Source organism: Ceratotherium simum, chromosome 8 (assembly GCF_057802395.1).
Source record: "Ceratotherium simum simum isolate JZ-2026a chromosome 8, ASM5780239v1, whole genome shotgun sequence".
Classification (NCBI taxonomy): Eukaryota; Metazoa; Chordata; class Mammalia; order Perissodactyla; family Rhinocerotidae; genus Ceratotherium; species Ceratotherium simum.
In genome coordinates, this window is record NC_141907.1 from 29,681,153 (window position 1) to 29,696,776 (window position 15,624).

At 38.6% G+C, this 15,624-nt stretch overlaps 1 long non-coding RNA gene across 1 annotated transcript in view; it reads right to left on the minus strand.

Annotated features, from left to right (window-relative positions):
• The window catches only part of LOC147916422 (uncharacterized), a 43,972-nt gene extending 31,349 nt beyond the window's left edge, over window positions 1-12,623 (minus strand). Inside the window, exon 1 of the long non-coding RNA XR_015552985.1 lies at window positions 12,471-12,623. This is a non-coding gene — a long non-coding RNA (uncharacterized LOC147916422). The remainder of the gene's footprint in view (window positions 1-12,470) is intronic.
• Between the last annotated feature and the right edge of the window lie 3,001 nt (window positions 12,624-15,624).

Genomic DNA, 15,624 nt, shown 5'->3' on the forward strand with positions numbered 1-15,624 from the left:
TCCCGGCTGACTCATGTGTCAACTTGCACTAAGCTCTAAATTAATGATATCATTTGTAATTTAAATTAGTTCATGGATGTCTTAACCTTTGCCAGTTAATTTAGCTCGTGGATATCTTAACCCAAAGAAATGGTTAATGTGATATCCTCGAGAAGATAAGAGTCTAAAATGAAAAGTCAGAGAATAGAACAACGGATCAGCAAGAAGGTGAGTTAGATGAAGCCAACTCTGTAGAAGAAATACCTTCCCACATAAGAAAAGTTGTCTCAGAGAATGACATCTGTCAAAACTTCAGAGGCTGGACGCTTGTGTTTTCTGATAACCCTGGAGTTCGTGCTTTTCCACTAGTTTTAAAATGTTTTCTTCCTTCCATTTCTGAAGACTGCTATTAATCATTTTACAGATCAAAGAAGAAAGGGGAAACTATCAGCAATTTGTCAAATATATTAGAAGGTATAGAAATTCTCAAGATATGCATCAGTCTAAAGAGTCTAGGAAATTACTTCTCAAAAGTAACCACTTACAAGTGAACATCTGCCTTCCTAAATCACCAAGAACCAAATTTATTGAATCAGGTGAAGCAGCTCTTCATTTTTTTCCTGTTGATCAGAATTTCGTTAAGCTGTTCTTTAATGCTCCACGACTTTGTTTGCTCCGGATTTACGTTACTCAGCCGTATCCCTTAAGCTTAATTAAGTTTGTTTGCTCGTGCTTTGAGCACTTTTCTCTGTTATGCAGCAAAAGTAGGTAAAAATCAAGGGACATTCATTCATCTGCGAAGCTGTCAGTCCATCATAACTGGAATATTGATTTTGGGGGAGGCTGTGACATTCCCTAGGTGAGCATGTCAAGTTTGTTGACAGAGAGCTCTCTGCTTAATTGAATATGATGTCTGTATGGGAAGTGATGAAGTGTGTCAGTGATGTATAAGCTTTCTCTCCCGCTGTGTGTGCAGTAGAGGGTAATGATATTCCACCATGTACTGACCAAACTCTGTGTGCCTTGTCTTATTACATCAGTATTTATTCTCTTAAAGACCTGAGAGACATACGGTTGTTCATCCAAGAGATGATTACACATTAAAAAAACTTGAAGCATGAAATATCAAATGAGGATAGTCATAAATGATTTGCCACATGAGTAATAATTTTAATTTGGTCGCTAAACTTGCAGGGTAGTTTTACTCATCTGTAATATGGGAGTAATGATCATCCTTCCTATCATTAACTACTTCTCAGCGGTCTTGTAAAGACTAATTTATGTTCTTAAATGGCTCTTCGAATGAAAAGTGCCGTGTAAATGTTAGTTTCTAAAGATATCCCTTCCTGGCCAGCTTTGTCTCTGATTAACTTCTCAAATGCTGTACGAGAAATAAAGAGCAAAGAGATATTTTTCAGTTGGTTTAAAAAGAGAGATACACCTTAAACTTACACAATGTTTCATGTCAGTTATATCTCAATTAAAAAAGAGAGAGAGATCGTTCTCAAAACTTTAGGAAAAATAAAACAAATAGATTAGCTACATCAATTTAACAAATATATTATCTAAATCATTATTTTGTCATTTACAGGTTTTTGATGGAAAAATACCATTGGTTTTCAACCTAACAAATTGCGTTGTATTGCACTGGTAAGTTACACAAACTAACCTAAAATCACTTCTTCCAATAATGTATGCAAAAATATTCTAAGGTAACATTTTGTATAGTCTAGATTTTTCAAGGTTTCATTTGGCTCAAATATCCATTTAAATGATTGGTCGCTAAGGCCTCTGGCAACTTCATATCTGGCAAAATTATAAGGTGCAGATTCTCATAAATATGGATAAAAACAGGAGAAGTAATTTCTCCATGTGTTAGAACCTCTGATTAAGCCTTAACATTGCTATGCAGCCAAGTAACAGACTGAGTGTTAAGAAGCTACAAGATCCAAGCTGCCTGGTCTCCAGCTCCTTCCATGAGTGCCGGAATGTCAGTTAAGTTTTCTGCTGCCTTGTCAGTTTTACCTTCTGTGAAAACGTCCTCTTCTGACTTGCCTTCTCCCTCTCTGTCTATTCACTCCTTTTCAGTCTTTTTTCTAGATCCTGCTGCAACTGAATGAATTTATCTTGACATTTAAAGCACAACCTCTACAATAGCCAAGAGCGGACTCAACATCTTAAACAACACCAGAAATAGTGAAATTAAGTGCTTTCTCGCGCCTCCTATATCTGCTCCTGCTCTATCCTAGTGAATGACAATACTATCCAACTAGCTGCCATACCCATATCTTACCAAGAACACACCAAGATGTCCTTGAGACTTCCTAATCATTAATTTCTGACTAATAAAAATTTTTTATTGACTGTGCACTGTATACCAAGCAGTGTGTGAGGCATCGAGCAGAATAAAAACCGTCCCTGTTCTCAGAAAGCTTACAGTCTAATGGGAGAGATATATTTTAATGAAATAAAGGTAATAGCTGGTCCTGAGAAGGACATCAATGGGATTCTGTGACTGCATTTAAGAGTATGTTACCTGGGAAGGATTTCCTGAGGAAGTGATGACTGAGTTTAAATCTGAAGACTGAGTATGAAGGTGATTAGAGGAAAAGGGTTGAATGGTGAGAGCGTTTCAGACAGAGGAAAGAGCATGTGCCCTCTTTCCCAAATCTAATCAGACCCCAAATCCTGGACTTCCATGCCAATTCTCTCTCCTAAATGTCACATCCATCCACCATTCTCAATTTCCACTGCCATTTCTTTCACTTTCTACAGTCATCATATCACTGCCCTAATATGAGGGTGTTATGGACTAAATGTTTGTGTCCCCCCAAAATTTATATGTTGTAACCCTACCCCCTAATGTAATAGTCTTAGGAGGTCGGGCCTTTGGGAGGTAATTAGGATTAGATGAGGTCATGAGGATGGAGCCCTCATGAATAGGATTAGTGTCCTTATTAGAGTCAAAGGAGAGCTTGCTTCCTATTTCTGCCCTATGCAGTGGAAGATACAATGAGCAGCAGGCAGTCTGCAACCTGGAAGAGGGCCCTCAGCAGGACTCTATCATGCTGGCACCCTGATCTCAGACTTCCAGCTTCCAGAACTGTGAGAAATAAATTTATGTATAAGCCTCCTAGTCTCTGGTACTTTGGTACAGCAGCCTGAAATGACTAAGGCAGCAGGCCACCAGTATTTATATATTCTCAAAATCTCTCTTACATCTTCTAAAACTCCTCTAAAATCTCTTATCGAAATCCTGTCAAGTCCTCATAGACTTTTAAATCTCTTTCTCCCTTCACTTCTCCTCTGCAAGTTTTATTATCTTCTGCCTTAAATTTTCCTCTCTTGTATAGTGGAAATCTGATAGCCTCTCAATCTTCCAATCTTCTCCAGGTGTTTTTGCTTTTGTTGTTTTATTATCAGAGATACACAAAATTTCTCATGAGGATAATGGAGAAGAAGGAAAGGGAAGGAGAAATTTCAAATACCTTTCATTTATTTTTTTCCTCCTCTAAGTGGAGAGAACATAATTACGTATTAGGTAGTTTTATTTCTTACCATAGCTCAAATTTAGGCTCCTATCTTTCCCTTATATCATGAGTTGGAAAAATAATAATTCTAATTTAGAATAAGCTTACCAATTTTATTTAATGACAAATGGGGAGAAGATATTATAACAAAATATTTTAACCTTTATTTGAACATATTATTGGTATAGTAGACCTGAGAAGAGAATCCAGATGTCGCAAATGAGAGAATCCAGACCTCCACTTTTCCAAGAAAGGGGACAGGGTTTTTGCATTGTAAAAGGATAATTCTATCCTACCCCAACCTATACTGTCCATTTACTGTGTTAATATTCTGACTTTTTTTGTTTTTTTGAAAAATCATTTTGTATTCTTTCTTAGGTCAGGGAGGATGCGTGACAAGTCAGAAACAACCCTTATTTCACCCTAGTGCTTATAAGTATTCCAAAATCATGCAATTCAGCAGTGTCCTAAAATTCAGCTAGAAATATGAAAAACTAAACAATTAGAAAGTACAAATTTTATAGTCCATATCATTTGTACACTCTCACTTAATTTTCCAATAACCCAGTGGGGTATTTTACTATTTCTATTTTACAAGAGAAAATTAAAATTCAGGGAAAATAAGAAATTTGTTCCAGAACACACGTTATCAGTGGAAGAATGAGGACCAGAATTGATATCTGCTCTGATGTCGAGTTACTCTAGGTTTACTCAACACTGGCTTTGAGAGTCATACAGATTAGTAGCTAACCAGTCAATTGGCTTTGACTATTTTCTTCAGCCTTTCAAGTATCCCACTTACTGACCATCACCTCCTATCTTTATGGGTCAGTACCTCTAGTAGTCCAACTTCAACAATTCTTCCACCACCATCAGCTTCTTCAATCCATTTAACTATGTTCAATAACCCTTCATATTCCCCTCTCCTCCTTAGCTAGTTAAGTTCCATACCCATCATTACAATCAGTATGGCAGAGACAATCAGAAGTCCACCAAAACTTATTCTACCCTTCCACAGTAATAAATGTATAGCTGAAAAGCAGGTATCCAGCCAGGAATTACCTTCCCCAGGCATGCTTGAAGTAGGCGTGGTCATGTGATTAGTTCTCCTTGGTAGAAATGAGTGACCACTGCCGGAATGTTTTGAAAATTGATCCTCCTTTTCTAGGCTTTCTAAAAAAACCTTTAAGTCAAGGCCTTAGGGAATAGCAAAGCTACAAGGGAAAGATGGGTCCCTGAATCACCTAATGGGGGAAAGACACCTACTAACCTGATATGTGTGTGAGAAATAAATTTATTTTGTACTGAACCATTACATTAAGAATCTATTTTTTACAGCAATTTAGACTGTCGTAACTAACATATGCCTCAACTCTCTGCCCATGTCTCCCTCAGACATATTGGTTTGGCTGGTTCAGTCCACTCTCTGCTTACCCACTACTGGAACTGAGCAGTTGAGGACATCTCGAGGAAAAAATTTTTAAAAATTAAAAAAACATCATGTTACCTGGTATCTCTTTACATTTGTGATCTAGAATCATATGAGTTCTCAGTCTCAGTGCTAGCCCAAAATACTACTGCGCTTCTCTGGTCAGTATATTCTCCTACTTATTGAGGCGACTTCCTCATAACCTCTCTATTCTCAATTTCCAACATCCCTTCTTACTAACTTTCACCTGATGATCTTATTTCTTGTTTCTTATTTCATTGAGAAGATAAAGCCATCAGTAAAGAGCTGCCGCATCCTTCCACCACCAAACCCATCAGCCTACTTGCATCTGCACCCAGATTTTCTCTGCCTTACTTCCTTGTTGGAACTTTTATTCTCCTACCTAAGCCAACTCGCCAACTCATCCAGATCCCTCTCCTATTCAAAGTCATTGATGGATCATGGATCATACTTTTCCCCTTCTACTTTATCTATTTTATATATATATATAATTAATATAAATTATATTAAATATATAGTCTAATAAGTACTTATATATGTGAATTATTTCATATCTTAAAAATGAACCTCCTTTATCTTCATTTCCTTTCACCTACTTCTCTAATTCTCTTTTCCCTTTTGTAGTAAAACTCTTCCAGTTCCATTCTTTCCATTCTTTCTTGAATCTACACCAATTAAGATTTTTATCTGCAACTCCTAGAATTGTTGTTATCAAGGTCACCAATGACATCCCCATTGGCTAAATCTAATAGTCAATTTTTAATCCATGTCTCCCTTAATCTAGTATCTATACTTAATCACTCCAATATTTTAAAAACTTTTTTGCTGATTGATTTCTGGGACATCATACTCCTTTATATTTTTTCTTTATGTCACTGGCTGCTGCTTCTTATTTTCCTTTCCTGTACCTTCATCACTATTCTGATTTCTAAATATTAGGATATGAGTTAGTCTTTAGACATCTTCTCTATCTACACTAGATTCTTAGATGATCTCATTTAGTCCCATGACTTTAACCACAAATTTGATGCTTAGCAATAGTCAACTTTATATCTCCAACTGAGATGTGTCTCCTGAACTTCTGTTTCCTGTTCGACATTTTCTCTTTAAATATAATATTCAAGGTCATAAATCTCAAATTTAGCATATGCACAATACAATTCAATCTTTGCTACAATCTACTCCTCACTCAGTCTTGCCCATCACAGTAAATGGCAACTTCATGTACCTACTTGTCCATGCAAAATTCTTCTCTTTTGTCACATCCAATCTCCATTATATCAGCAAATTCTGTTAGCTTTACCTTAAAATAAATGCAGAACCAGAATACTTCTCACCACTTTACTGCTACTGCCCTGGCCCAAGACTATATCCTCTCTTCCCTGGTTTGTGGAAGTAGCCTCCTACCTGGTCTCCCTGATTCTGCCCTTGCCTCATTTATGCCACAAATAATACTTTCAAAACATAAATCAGATCATATTCTTTCCTTGCTTAAAACTCTCCAGTGGCTTACCATCTCATAGGGAAAGCCTACTTCCTTGAAAGCTCTATGTGATCTGGTTCTCATTGCCACTGTGTGTCACCTACCCCACTTGTCAACAATTTAACTCTAGTCTCTGGTGTTATTGCTATTCCTCCAACATGCTTGGGCAGGTTACCATGTCTGGGATTTTACGCTTGTTGTTTTTCCTCCTAGAATGCCTTTTCTGGGATATTTATGTGGCTTGGTCCCTAATTTCCTACAAATATGAAGTCCCAGCTCTCAAGGATACTCTTCCTGACCATCCTATAAAAAGAACCCTCTGCCACTCACTTTCATCTTGTCCTTTACTTTTTTTAATAACGCTATTACCACCTAACATCTATTTCTTTGCTTTTTTTCCCCCGCACTACTTTATAAGCCTCATGAGAGCAAAGACTTTGTATAATCTCTTCATTCTTATATATTCAACCCCTAGAACAGTGTCTTACACAGAGGAGATTCAAAATAAATATAGAGAGAATGAATTAACAATCCTCCCACATTATGAACACATTCAAAATCATATTAATAATTATGAGTGAGGAGTATTGAATTTATCAAGGGAGTCTTTGTCAAAATTCATTCAAACTGGTATCTTTCTCCAACTACACTTAAATGTTATATCAAATCCTTTGGGTGGAGGAAAATTTTGACAAAGCTCTCTTGATGATTCTAATTTAAAAATGTCTCCCTGAAGATTTTTGAAACTCTTGGGCTTCCACTGGCTCCAAATGGTGTAATTGCCTTCACAGAGCTTCACAGTCACCCAAGAACAATTTTTGACAATTGGTAGACAAGATGAATTATGACATCGCAGTTAGTGTGACGGTTCAGAGTAAATGCTTGATGCATTATAACTCAACTGGGAGGATGTAGGTAAATGATGGATAGACTCCAAATGCCGAAGAAACTACTCCCAGTAAACTGCTGAAAACAGAAAGGTCAGAACCGACCCTAAGCTTCCCCGAAGCTCCAATGTAAACCAGGAATTAAGGTTTGAGAAGGTGGAACCATGTAAGCATACTTATTACAGCAGTTATAATTCTACATAAGATACTCAGATGAACAATAAGTATAATTTCATTTTTATCTCTGAATTTAACTTCTAATATGAAGCCTCACTTCACCATTTGGCAGAAATTAGTCTTATTCTTTTTGGTGTTGCATCCTCTTCTTTGAAACTTATTCTAAAATCTGGAGCCTTTATATAATGGCAAAGTATGGGATGGAGATGGAATTGACTTTATCAATTGAATTCATTGCACTTATTCAATGTAATCTGTCAATGAAGGCATCCACTGAGCGTTAAATCTTCCTGTGGGGCCGCCTCTCAGTTTTCTCTCAATTGCAGCTTTTTAGGTCGTGCAGTTCTTTAATCAATCTAGTAAACAGGTAACATTTTTCCGCTTTAGTAAAAATTTTAGGCTGTTGTTTACAGTCCTTTCCCACTCCTGCTTCCCTGCTGTTCTTAAACAAATGGAGTTTATTTGCCCTGTACAGAACATCCTATGTAGCTGTCTACCCAGACATACTGTGTTCCACAACATTTTTGCCATTCTTTTATGCATGAGACTTGTTTTGCTGCTTCTGTATTTTTCTGAGAATTCCTTGAAGCTGTTTAAAATTCTGTCTCCTTAAGTATATCACAAAATCATATATTCTCAGGGACCCTACTCCCTGCTCTTACAGCCAAAAATCCCATAGAATTTACAAAGTTCTTCCTGTTTCATCTCCAACTCTTTCCTGACTCCCAGACCAGAAGCCTTTACAAATCTCAGGGACAGAAAGTCTTGCTCTCAAGTCACCTTTTTCATCATGTCTTCCCCAAAATATGTTGTCTTTGCCTGGAATCCTTTCTATTTCTCCCCACTCTTTCCACTCTTGCCCTTCTTCAAAAAATCCATGCTTTCCTTCCTTGTGACATTAACTATCTTAAAATGGCCAAAGAGAGTGGACTGGGAAAGATGGCAAACGGTAAGAGAAAATATGAGGACTAAATCAAGGAATAGAAATAATATTTTTAAAACTTAGAGTGGTCAAAATCATAGAAACAGAAAGTAGAACGGTGGTTGCCAGGGTCTGAGGGGAGAAGGGAATGGAAGTTATTGCTTAATGGGTACAGAACTTCAGTTTTATAAGATGAGAAGAGTTATGGAAATGAATGGTGGACATGGTTGCACAACAATATGAATGTATTTAAGACCACTGTACTTTATCCTTAAAAATAGTTAAGATGTGTGTGTTTGGATATTTAAGCTTAAATAAAAATGTTAGCAAATGGTGGATCTGAAAAAGGCAGAGACATTGAAAACTCATTAGCAAGACCAAATTGACCTTAAAACTGTATTGGAGTGTGATCCCCACATTCACCCTTTCTGCCCCTTCTAAGTAGTCTTGGAGCTTTATCACCTTGCCTCCAGCACCGCTCCCTTCCATAGAGCCCTGCCTTTGATTTTTTAGTTACACTTAGGATGTCATTGACATTGAAACCTAAGGAGTTATCCTTCCTTGGAGGTTGGCGTAACTAGGCACAGTGTCCTAAAGTGAAGGTAGGAAGTGGTAACCATGGACATGCCAGTGGGTGAGGCAAGCTTGAGGATCTGAGGCAGCCCTCTTTTCCCTATCCCATCAATTACATTGTAGTCCTTAAGCCTGCTTGTTAAATTAGGCCTGGGGAGACACTAATATAGAAGTGCAAAAAAAAGTGGCTAAGATGGTAAATTTTATGTTATATGTGATATACCATAACAAAAAAGTGGGAAAAATGCATTATTTTGTCACATAGAGGAGTGTGGAACATATACCAGGGAGATCTGGCTTGTTAATACCCCAAAATCTCCCTAAGTATTGCCTCCTTCTAAAATCAGTGTTTTCCTTGCCACCCCACCCCGCATACACACCCAATTAGGAATCTCTAGGGTACCTTAATACTGGATTCTTTACAAAAATGTCATACTAATGTGAAAATGTATATGAATAGCCTACTTTTCCTCAAGAGAGAAATAAAAAGATTTATATAATAAGAGGATCCTACTGGAAGGATTTAAGGATAAGATGTTATAGAAGAATGGTAGATAAGTCTGTTGAGATATTTTGGCATAGACAGGCCTTACGCTGCTGCAGATTATAGTGTGCAGGCCTAAACATCAGACTGAATCAGTTATGTGAACATAAAGTGAATGGGCTTTTATTAGTCATCATGAGTAACACTAGCTGCTATGACAAAGTTCTCCAAATCGTAATGACTTGATACAATAAATACTATTTCTCATGCAGTGAAAATAAAATGTGGACGTTTCTGATTGGGCAGTTTTCCTGGTGGCTTGCTTCCAAGTGGTCACTCATCTCAGGGATCCAGGCCATCTGCCTCTTAGATGCCACCCACCATCCTCAATACTTGGACTACAGTATCACTGCATAACGCAAGGATTTTTACCACGTCTAATCTGTAAGTAAACACCTCCCTTCACTCTCATGCCAATGGACTGAATTACTTATGTGGCCCACCCAGATTAAGGGACTGAAACATGTAGTCTTTTTGTGATGAAATTCTTTCATGAATGCATATCCTTATCCTTGCTCCAGAACTTTTATGACCAATTCTTTATAAGAAGGAAAGGGAGGGTAGAAACTTTAATAAAAGTAAGCTGTCCTAAGAGCAGCAGTTTGCCAGTGAATAAAGCATTAAAATGACTGATGGTCAAGCATTTGCCTTGCCTGTCATTCCCACCCCTCACTAATAATAACAACACCTTGGAATATGAAAGTATAATGGACAGCACTATGTCAATAACTCTTAAGTGTCAAAGGAACAGAAATCAGATAAAAATGAAAAATTCTGAACTGTAGCCTAGGTTTAAATTCTAAGCCCTCAAACAAACTTAAGAGAAAGGCCATATCTTTGATTACTGGTTAAATGTATTTTTATATGAGAGGGTCTCCCATCTTTTATGAACTCTTCCACCCATGCCCTACCACCAAAACCACCACACAACCACACACACACACACACACACACACACAGGCACAAAAAGACAACTGAAGAAAGAAGTTGACATTTGTGGGAAATAGAAAAGGCAGATGAAATTTGAAAAGGAAGCAGAGAGGAAATAGGAGGTTTGGCTGATTTCTAATATTAGTGAATATCAGGAAAGTGTTTAAGCGAAAAAGCAGAGGGTATGAGAGTTTTCAAGTAACTCTTTGAAATGGAAGGAAAAAATCATGAATTAAAAAAAAAGCCAACAAGAAGTGATTGTTCATATTTTCATGCTAGGATTTAAATTTAGCTTTTAAATTTTTCCTGCTCTAAGAGTTCTGACATTTAAAAAAATAAAGAACTTTTTCAAAGTTAGATATTTCCTGTTGCGTTTAAGGCACTCTGTGTGTTCAGTAAATGTCATAATGCCATTAAGTCCCTTCACAGACATGCAATTTTATCCTCGTACTGTGGGCTCTTAATGCAGTGAGTGCTTCAGGGAGGAAGAGGTAGAGCCCGGGGGGCTGGCTAGGAGTTTTCACATCCTTACAGTTGGGTTTGAATTTTAATATTCTGTCATTAAGAAAATGACTCGTAATTAGGATGGTATTTACCCTCTCTTAGTTTGTTTTTACAAGACCCATCTCTTGAAAATTTCCATCCATAAAATATATTCTTTTAGCCAGAAAAGTGTTTAAAAATTAATACCTGAAAAACAGCATTTTATCACATTGCTTTCATTATATGACATAACCGAGTGTGTTGCTAGGCAACTAGCTATGGCTTTTGGAAAACTGCATACTTTACAATAGATTACAGGCATTTTTTCAAAACAAATAGAAGAGAGTTATCTAAAAGCATCTTCTGAAATTTTATATAGAAAATGATGTTTTTTAAAGTCAACATCTCCAAAAGTGAGGAGGAGATGCTCCTGTCACGTAGCCACTACAGTTTTCATTTAGCAGAGAGAGGACTTAAATCTGTCGACAAGCATCCAAACTGCTAATGAAAATGTTAATTGTAAATTATTAATTATATTCAATAATCATTCAAATATTTCTTTGATGAGGAAAAACATACTATAATTATTTGGAAGGGTTGAACTTAAAAAAAAAAGAATAGACTTTAAATAAATAAAAATAAAGTGAGTAGCTCATGCCCTGCTTCTGTCTACTGATTTCCTAACTGCTCTCTTATACAGAGAAAGGATCATCAAACTTTACAGAAACCATATTTGGCCACTAGCACCAGGAAGTAATGATTTAATTTAGTATCGAGGGGATTATTGCATGGAGTAGAATTTCAGAATATATAACATCTCAAGTCTATTCCAAACTCATTTCTACAAATGTTATATTTTATTCCTTAACAGAATATTTTAAATGATAAAAGGATATATATTAGCTGTAGAAATTCTGGGAAATATAGAAATACATAAAAGATTTATCACCCATAATATTAAAACCTCAAAGAGAAAAGCTGTTATTAATATTTTAGCATAGAGGGGCGGAGTCAAGATGGCGGCGTAGGCAGACTCTGAACTCACCTCCTCCCGTGGACACAGCCAATTTACAACTACTCGTGGAAAAATTACCCCTGAGACAGAACTGAAAACTGGATGAGAGGAACTCCTGCAACAACGGACAATCCTAACTGAGGTGGAAGAGGCAGAGACTCCCTTCTGGAGAGGAAAAACGCCGCCTTCACAAGCCGCCAGCTTCACGGCCGCCGGGAGCAGCTCACAGGTACGCAGCCTCCCTGGAGGCGCGGGGCCCTGAGCCGGGGAGCGCCCCCGCTGTGGGCATTTTGTGGACCCAGAACAATCGACACCAGCGGCATAATATCTGACTTTGCCTGCTACTAAAACATTGGGGAGCACCCCCAGAAAACCCGGTTCACAAAGAAACTAAAACTGGCTCTTAAAGGGCCAGCGCACACACTCACCCGTTCCAGAAAGCATCCTAAAATCACCAGAAAGAAAGGTGCACAGTGCTTTGGTGACAAGAGACTCACCTAATAGGCCCTGAGTGCATCTCGGTGAGGGGTGAGACCTCTCCAGGGACTGGGACATTGGCGGCGGCCATTGTTGTGGCCTGGTGTGAGCTTGCTGACACAGACGCCATTGGAGTTCTCCCTGAGGCCTGCTAGCCCAGGGTCTGCTCCACCCGCTAGAGCACCGATTTAATCCAGCTCAGCCAGGGCAGGCAGCCCACCCTAGAGACTGGCCCCACCCAACAACAAGCCCTCAGGCAACGTGTGGGCCTGCATAGATTGGTGACTGGATTCTCTGCAACCTGGCAACTGAGCCGACTTGAGCGGAGCAGGGTGTGCACAAGGAGCCGGTAGAGAGTGTGGGGTGGTGGCGGAGTGTGTGGGGCTCCCGCCGTGGAGAGACTGGGTCCACTTGGGGAGGTCGGGGTGCTCACACGGGGCAGGACTGTGTTGACCATGTGTGTGGACCTGTGGGCAACAGGGCTTGTCAGCTGCAGAAGACTTGTGCTTCTCAAAGACCCACATAGGAGGTTTACCCCACCTTCCAAAGCCTGAAACAATTGGGTGCTCCTGTGCCTGAGGCCAGCCCCACCCAGCTGCAATCCTCAGAGAGCTGACAAGAGACATAATAGGCTAGAGGCTTAGAGCAATTGTAAGGCCCTGAGCCTAACAACCTGCCATGCTGGGGGCCTACTCAGTTAAAAGAAATACTGCAACACAAATGTGGTATTAGAACTTGCAGCCAAATGTGCTGGGGTGCCCCACACCTGATAAAGAGACTGAAGGGCCCACAACAACTACAAGCAGCTGAGCATTACAACAGCTGGCCAGGAGCATAACTCAGCCTCCCTGGGCGCCTATAGGGAGAGCTAACAGGCCACAATAGAAGGACAAACGTAGACCACATAGGGGCCACCCCTGGAACATTGAGAACTGAGGGAAGCACACTGGAAGCCTCCTAAGGCATGACTTACATAAGGTCACCTATCCAAGAGCAGGAGATGTAGCTGACCTACCTAATACGTAGACACAAGCACAGGGAAAGAGGCAAAATGAGGAGGCAAAAGAATACATTCAAAGTAAGGGAACAGGACAAAACCCCAGAAAAGGAACTAAGTGAAACAGAAATGAGCAACCTACCCGACAGAGAGTTCAAACTAAGAGTGTTAAGGATGCTCACTGATCTGGGGAGAAGAATAGATGAACTCAGTGAGAATGTCAACAAAGAAATGGAAGATATAAAAAAGAACCAATCAGAAATGAAGAATACAATACTGGAAATGAAAAATTCATTAGAGGGACTCAAAAGCAGAGTAGAGGATACAGAAGAACGGATGTGTGAGCTGGAAGAAAGACTAGAAGAAATTACCCGAGGTGAACAGGTAAAAGAGAAAAGAATTAAAAAGAGTGAGGACAGTCTAAGGGACCTCTGGGACAACATCAAGTGCACTAACATCTGTGTTATAGGTGTCCCGGAAGGAGAAGAGCAAGACAAGGGGGCAAAGAATCTATTTCAAGAAATAATAGATGAAAACTTCCCTAACCTAAGGAAGGAAACAGACATCCAGGTACAGGAATCACAGAGAGCCCCAAACAAGATAAACCCAAAGAGGCCCACACCAAGACACATCACAATCAAAATGTCCAGAATTAAAGATAAAGAGAGAATCCTAAAAGCCGCAAGAGAATGTCAAGTTACATACAAAGGAAACCCCATAAGGCTATCAGCTGACTTCTCAGCAGAAACCTTACAGGCTAGAAGAGAATGGCACGATATATTTAAAATGCTGAAAGGAAAAAACTTACATCCAAGAATACTCTACCCAGCAAGGTTATCATTCAAAATGGAAGGAGAGATCAAAATTTTCCCAGATAAGCAAAAATTAAAGGAGTTTGTCACCAAGAAACCAGTGCTACAAGAAATGTTAAAGGGACTGATTTAAGGGGAAAAGAGAAGATCACAAATAGGAAAAATTATTTATTTCCATGATTAGAACGTAATAGATACAAATGCACACAAAATAGGTTAGATATGATATTAAAAACATAAAATGAGGGAGGAGGGGAGTTAAAGAGTGCAGCTTTCAGACAGAGGTCAAACTAAAGTGACCATCAATTCTGTATAGAAGAAGTAAGGAACAGAGAAGGACTACTAAAATACTGAGGGAAAAAAAAAAAAGTTAAAAAATGGCAGTAAGTACATACTTATCAATAGCTACTTTAAACGTCAATGGACTAAATGCTCCAATTAAACGGCATAGGGTGGCTGACTGGATAAAACAACAAGACCCATGTATATGCTGCATACAAGAGACACACTTCAGACCTAAAGACACTCACAAACTGAAAGGGAAGGGATGGAAAAAGATACTCCACGCAAATGGCAATGAAAAGAAAGCTGGGGTAGCAGTACTCATATCAGACAAAATAGACTTTAAAACAAAAACTGTAAAAAGAGACAAAGAAGGGCATTACATAATGATCAAGGGAACAATCCAACAAGAGGATGTAACACTTGCAAATATCTATGCACCCAATGTAGGTGCACCTAAATATATAAAGCAATTATTAACAGACATAAAAACAGAAATAGACAGTAACACAATAATAGTAGGGGACTTTAATACTCCACTTACACCAATGGATAGATCATCCAAACAGAAGATCAATAAGGAAACATTGGCCTTAAACGACACACTAGAACAGATGGACCTAGTAGATATATACAGAGCATTCCATCCAAAAACCGAAGAATACACGTTCTTTTCAAATGCACATGGAACATTCTCCAGGATTGATCACATATTAGGCCACAAAACAAGTCTCCATAAATTTAAGAAGATTGAAATAATACCAACCATCTTTTCTGACCACAACGGTATGAAACTTGAAATCAACTATAGGAAGATAATCAGAAAAGCCACAAATACATGGAGATTAAACAAAATGCTACTGAACAACGACTGGGTTAACGAAGAAATCAAAGAAGAAATCAAAAAATACCTGGAGACACATGAAAATGAAAATACGACATGCCAGAATTTATGGGATACAGCAAAAGCGGTTCTAAGAGGGAAGTTTATAGCGATACAGGCCTATCTCAACAAACAAGAAAAATCTCAAATAAACAATCTAACAATGCACCTAAAGGAACTGGAAAAAGAAGAACAAACAA